The following is a 6,894-nucleotide window of genomic DNA, read 5'->3' on the forward strand; positions in this document are numbered from 1 at the left end:
CTATACTATGACGTTTTTTATGACATTTTGAGGTCAAAAAAATTTAGACTTTTTTTGCCCGAAAAAAACGCCATACTATACTATGACGTTTTTTATGACTTTTTGAGGTCAAAAAATTTTTTGACCTTTTTTGCCCGAAAAAAAACGCCATACTATACTATGACGTTTTTTATGACATTTTGAGGTCAAAAAAATTTTTGACTTTTTTTGTCCGAAAAAAACGCCATACTATACTATGACGTTTTTTATGACTTTTTGAGGTCAAAAAAATTTTTGACTTTTTTTGTCCGAAAACAACGCCATACTATACTATGACGTTTTTTATGACATTTTGAGGTCAAAAAAATTTTTGACTTTTTTTTTCCAATTTTGACGCCTTACTATACTATGACGTTTTTTATGACTTTTTGAGGTCAAAAAATTTTTTGACTTTTTTTGCCCGAAAAAAACGCCATACTATACTATGACGTTTTTTATGACATTTTGAGGTAAAAAAAAATTTTGACTTTTTTTGCCCGAAAAAAACGCCATACTATACTATGACGTTTTTTATGACTTTTTGAGGTCAAAAAAAATTTTGACTTTTTTTGCCCGAAAAAAACGCCATACTATACTATGACGTTTTTTATGACTTTTTGAGGTCAAAAAAATTTTTGACTTTTTTTGTCCGAAAACAACGCCATACTATACTATGACGTTTTTTATGACATTTTGAGGTCAAAAAAATTTTTGACTTTTTTTTCCGATTTTGACACCTTACTATACTATGACGTTTTTTATGACATTTTGAGGTCAAAAAAATTTTTGACTTTTTTTGCCCGAAAAAAACGCCATACTATACTATGACGTTTTTTATGACTTTTTGAGGTCAAAAAATTTTTTGACCTTTTTTGCCCGAAAAAAACGCCATACTATACTATGACGTTTTTTATGACATTTTGAGGTCAAAAAAATTTTTGACTTTTTTTGTCCGAAAAAAACGCCATACTATACTATGATGTTTTTTATGACTTTTTGAGGTCAAAAAAATTTTTGACTTTTTTTGTCCGAAAAAAACGCCATACTATACTATGACGTTTTTTATGACTTTTTGAGGTAAAAAAAAATTTGGACTTTTTTTGGCCGATTTTGACGCCTTACTATACTATGACGTTTTTTATGACATTTTGAGGTCAAAAAAATTTTTGACTTTTTTTGCCCGAAAAAAACGCCATACTATACTATGACGTTTTTTATGACTTTTTGAGGTCAAAAAATTTTTTGACCTTTTTTGCCCGAAAAAAAACGCCATACTATACTATGACGTTTTTTATGACATTTTGAGGTCAAAAAAATTTTTGACTTTTTTTGTCCGAAAAAAACGCCATACTATACTATGATGTTTTTTATGACTTTTTGAGGTCAAAAAAATTTTTGACTTTTTTTGTCCGAAAACAACGCCATACTATACTATGACGTTTTTTATGACATTTTGAGGTCAAAAAAATTTTTGACTTTTTTTTCCCGATTTTGACGCCTTACTATACTATGACGTTTTTTATGACTTTTTGAGGTCAAAAAATTTTTTGACTTTTTTTGCCCGAAAAAAACGCCATACTATACTATGACGTTTTTTATGACATTTTGAGGTAAAAAAAAATTTTGACTTTTTTTGCCCGAAAAAAACGCCATACTATACTATGACGTTTTTTATGACTTTTTGAGGTCAAAAAAAATTTTGACTTTTTTTGCCCGAAAAAAACGCCATACTATACTATGACGTTTTTTATGACTTTTTGAGGTCAAAAAAAATTTTGACTTTTTTTGTCCGAAAAAAACGCCTTACTATACTATGACGTTTTTTATGACTTTTTGAGGTCAAAAAAATTTTTGACTTTTTTTGTCCGAAAAAAAACGCCATACTATACTATGACGTTTTTTATGACTTTTTGAGGTAAAAAAAAATTTTTGACTTTTTTTGGCCGATTTTGACGCCTTACTATACTATGACGTTTTTTATGACATTTTGAGGTCAAAAAAATTTTTGACTTTTTTTGCCCGAAAAAAACGCCATACTATACTATGACGTTTTTTATGACTTTTTGAGGTCAAAAAATTTTTTGACCTTTTTTGCCCGAAAAAAACGCCATACTATACTATGACGTTTTTTATGACATTTTGAGGTCAAAAAAATTTTTGACTTTTTTTGTCCGAAAAAAACGCCATACTATACTATGATGTTTTTTATGACTTTTTGAGGTCAAAAAATTTTTTGACTTTTTTTGTCCGAAAACAACGCCATACTATACTATGACGTTTTTTATGACATTTTGAGGTCAAAAAAATTTTTGACTTTTTTTTTCCGATTTTGACGCCTTACTATACTATGACGTTTTTTATGACTTTTTGAGGTCAAAAAATTTTTTGACTTTTTTTGCCCGAAAAAAAACGCCATACTATACTATGACGTTTTTTATGACATTTTGAGGTAAAAAAAAATTTTGACTTTTTTTGCCCGAAAAAAGCGCCATACTATACTATGACGTTTTTTATGACTTTTTGAGGTCAAAAAAAATTTTGACTTTTTTTGTCCGAAAAAAAACGCCATACTATACTATGACGTTTTTTATGACTTTTTGAGGTCAAAAAAATTTTTGACTTTTTTTGTCCGAAAACAACGCCATACTATACTATGACGTTTTTTATGACATTTTGAGGTCAAAAAAATTTTTGACTTTTTTTTCCGATTTTGACACCTTACTATACTATGACGTTTTTTATGACTTTTTGAGGTCAAAAATTTTTTTGACTTTTTTGTCAGAAAAAAAACGGCATACTATACTATGACGTTTTTTATGACTTTTTGAGGTCAAAAAAAATTTAGACTTTTTTTGTCCGAAAAAAACGCCATACTATACTATGACGTTTTTTATGACTTTTTGAGGTGAAAAAAAAATTTGACTTTTTTTGTCCGAAAAAAAAAACGCCATACTATACTGTGATGTTTTTTATGACATTTTGAGGTCAAAAAAATTTTTGACTTTTTTTGTCCGAAAAAAACGCCATACTATACTATGACGTTTTTTATGACTTTTTGAGGTCAAAAAAATTTTTGACTTTTTTTGTCCGAAAACAACGCCATACTATACTATGACGTTTTTTATGACATTTTGAGGTCAAAAAAATTTTTGACTTTTTTTTCCGATTTTGACACCTTACTATACTATGACGTTTTTTATGACTTTTTGAGGTCAAAAAATTTTTTGACTTATTTTGTCCGAAAAAAACGCCATACTATACTATGACGTTTTTTATGACTTTTTGAGGTCAAAAAAAATTTAGACTTTTTTTGTCCGAAAAAAACGCCATACTATACTATGACGTTTTTTATGACATTTTGAGGTCAAAAAAATTTTTGACTTTTTTTTTCCAATTTTGACGCCTTACTATACTATGACGTTTTTTATGACTTTTTGAGGTCAAAAATTTTTTTGACTTTTTTTGCCCGAAAAAAACGCCATACTATACTATGACGTTTTTTATGACATTTTGAGGTCAAAAAAAATTTTGACTTTTTTTGCCCGAAAAAAACGCCATACTATACTATGACGTTTTTTATGACTTTTTGAGGTCAAAAAAAATTTTGACTTTTTTTGTCCGAAAAAAACGCCTTACTATACTATGACGTTTTTTATGACATTTTGAGGTCAAAAAAATTTTTGACTTTTTTTGTCCGAAAAAAACGCCATACTATACTATGACGTTTTTTATGACTTTTTGAGGTCAAAAAAAATTTGGACTTTTTTTGGCCGATTTTGACGCCTTACTATACTATGACGTTTTTTATGACATTTTGAGGTCAAAAAAATTTTTGACTTTTTTTGCCCGAAAAAAACGCCATACTATACTATGACGTTTTTTATGACTTTTTGAGGCCAAAAAATTTTTTGACCTTTTTTGCCCGAAAAAAAACGCCATACTATACTATGACGTTTTTTATGACATTTTGAGGTCAAAAAAATTTTTGACTTTTTTTGTCCGAAAAAAAACGCCATACTATACTATGACGTTTTTTATGACTTTTTGAGGTCAAAAAAATTTTTGACTTTTTTTTCCGATTTTGACGCCTTACTATACTATGACGTTTTTTATGACTTTTTGAGGTCAAAAAAATTTTTGACTTTTTTTGTCCGAAAACAACGCCATACTATACTATGACGTTTTTTATGACATTTTGAGGTCAAAAAAATTTTTGACTTTTTTTTTCCAATTTTGACACCTTACTATACTATGACGTTTTTTATGACTTTTTGAGGTAAAAAAAAATTTGGACTTTTTTTGGCCGATTTTGACGCCTTACTATACTATGACGTTTTTTATGACATTTTGAGGTCAAAAAAATTTTTGACTTTTTTTGCCCGAAAAAAACGCCATACTATACTATGACGTTTTTTATGACATTTTGAGGTCAAAAAAAATTTGGACTTTTTTTGCCTGAAAAAAACGCCATACTATACTATGACGTTTTTTATGACATTTTGAGGTCAAAAAAATGTTTGACTTTTTTTGGCCGATTTTGACGCCTTACTATACTATGACGTTTTTTATAGCTTTTTGAGGTAAAAAAATTTTTTGACTTTTTTTGTCCGATTTTGACGCCTTACTATACTATGACGTTTTTTATGACTTTTTGAGGTCAAAAAATTTTTTGACTTTTTTTGCCCGAAAAAAACGCCATACTATACTATGACGTTTTTTATGACTTTTTGAGGTCAAAAAAAATTTTGACTTTTTTTGGCCGATTTTGACGCCTTACTATACTATGACGTTTTTTATGACATTTTGAGGTCAAAAAAATTTTTGACTTTTTTTGCCCGAAAAAAACGCCATACTATACTATGACGTTTTTTATGACATTTTGAGGTCAAAAAAAATTTAGACTTTTTTTGTCCGAAAAAAACGCCATACTATACTATGACGTTTTTTATGACTTTTTGAGGTGAAAAAAAAATTTGACTTTTTTTGTCCGAAAAAAAAACGCCATACTATACTATGATGTTTTTTATGACATTTTGAGGTCAAAAAAATTTTTGACTTTTTTTGCCCGAAAAAAACACCATACTATACTATGACGTTTTTTATGACTTTTTGAGGTAAAAAAAAATTTTGACTTTTTTTGCCTGAAAAAAACGCCATACTATACTATGACGTTTTTTATGACATTTTGAGGTCAAAAAAATTTTTGACTTTTTTTGGCCGATTTTGACGCCTTACTATACTATGACGTTTTTTATAGCTTTTTGAGGTAAAAAAATTTTTTGACTTTTTTTGTCCGATTTTGACGCCTTACTATACTATGACGTTTTTTATGACTTTTTGAGGTCAAAAAATTTTTTGACTTTTTTTGCCCGAAAAAAACGCCATACTATACTATGACGTTTTTTATGACTTTTTGAGGTCAAAAAAAATTTTGACTTTTTTTGGCCGATTTTGACGCCTTACTATACTATGACGTTTTTTATGACATTTTGAGGTCAAAAAAATTTTTGACTTTTTTTGCCCGAAAAAAACGCCATACTATACTATGACGTTTTTTATGACATTTTGAGGTCAAAAAAAATTTAAACTTTTTTTGTCCGAAAAAAACGCCATACTATACTATGACGTTTTTTATGACTTTTTGAGGTGAAAAAAAAATTTGACTTTTTTTGTCCGAAAAAAAAACGCCATACTATACTATGATGTTTTTTATGACATTTTGAGGTAAAAAAAATTTTTGACTTTTTTTGTCCGATTTTGACGCCTTACTATACTATGACGTTTTTTATGACTTTTTGAGGTCAAAAAAATTTTGGACTTTTTTTGTCCGATTTTGACGCCTTACTATACTATGACGTTTTTTATGAGTGTTTGAGGCAAAAAAAAATTTTGACTTTTTTTGCCCGAAAAAAACGCCATACTATGCTATGACGTTTTTTATGACTTTTTGAGGTCAAAAAAAATTTTGACTTTTTTTGTCCGAAAAAAACTCCATACTATACTATGACGTTTTTTATGACTTTTTGAGGTCAAAAAAAATTTTGACTTTTTTTGTCCGATTTTGACGCCTTACTATACTATGACGTTTTTTATGACATTTTGAGGTCAAAAAAATTTTTGACTTTTTTTGCCCGAAAAAAACGCCATACTATACTATGACGTTTTTTATGACTTTTTGAGGTCAAAAAAATTGTTGACTTTTTTTGTCCGAAAAAAACGCCATACTATACTATGATGTTTTTTATGACTTTTTGAGGTCAAAAAATTTTTTGACTTTTTTTGTCCGAAAAACAACGCCATACTATACTATGACGTTTTTTATGACATTTTGAGGTCAAAAAAATTTTTGACTTTTTTTTCCGATTTTGACACCTTACTATACTATGACGTTTTTTATGACTTTTTGAGGTCAAAAAATTTTTTGACTTTTTTTGTCCGAAAAAAACGCCATACTATACTATGACGTTTTTTATGACTTTTTGAGGTCAAAAAAAATTTAGACTTTTTTTGTCCGAAAAAAACGCCATACTATACTATGATGTTTTTATGACTTTTTGAGGTGAAAAAAAAAATTGACTTTTTTTGTCCGAAAAAAAACGCCATACTATACTGTGATGTTTTTTATGACATTTTGAGGTCAAAAAAAATTTTGACTTTTTTTGCCCGAAAAAAACGCCATACTATACTATGACGTTTTTTATGACTTTTTGAGGTCAAAAAAAATTTTGACTTTTTTTGCCTGAAAAAAACGCCATACTATACTATGACGTTTTTTATGACATTTTGAGGTCAAAAAATTTTTTGACTTTTTTGGCCGATTTTGACGCCTTACTATACTATGACGTTTTTTATAGCTTTTTGAGGTAAAAAAAAATT

Source organism: Toxotes jaculatrix, chromosome 9 (genome assembly GCF_017976425.1).
Source record: "Toxotes jaculatrix isolate fToxJac2 chromosome 9, fToxJac2.pri, whole genome shotgun sequence".
NCBI lineage: Eukaryota > Metazoa > Chordata > Actinopteri > Toxotidae > Toxotes > Toxotes jaculatrix.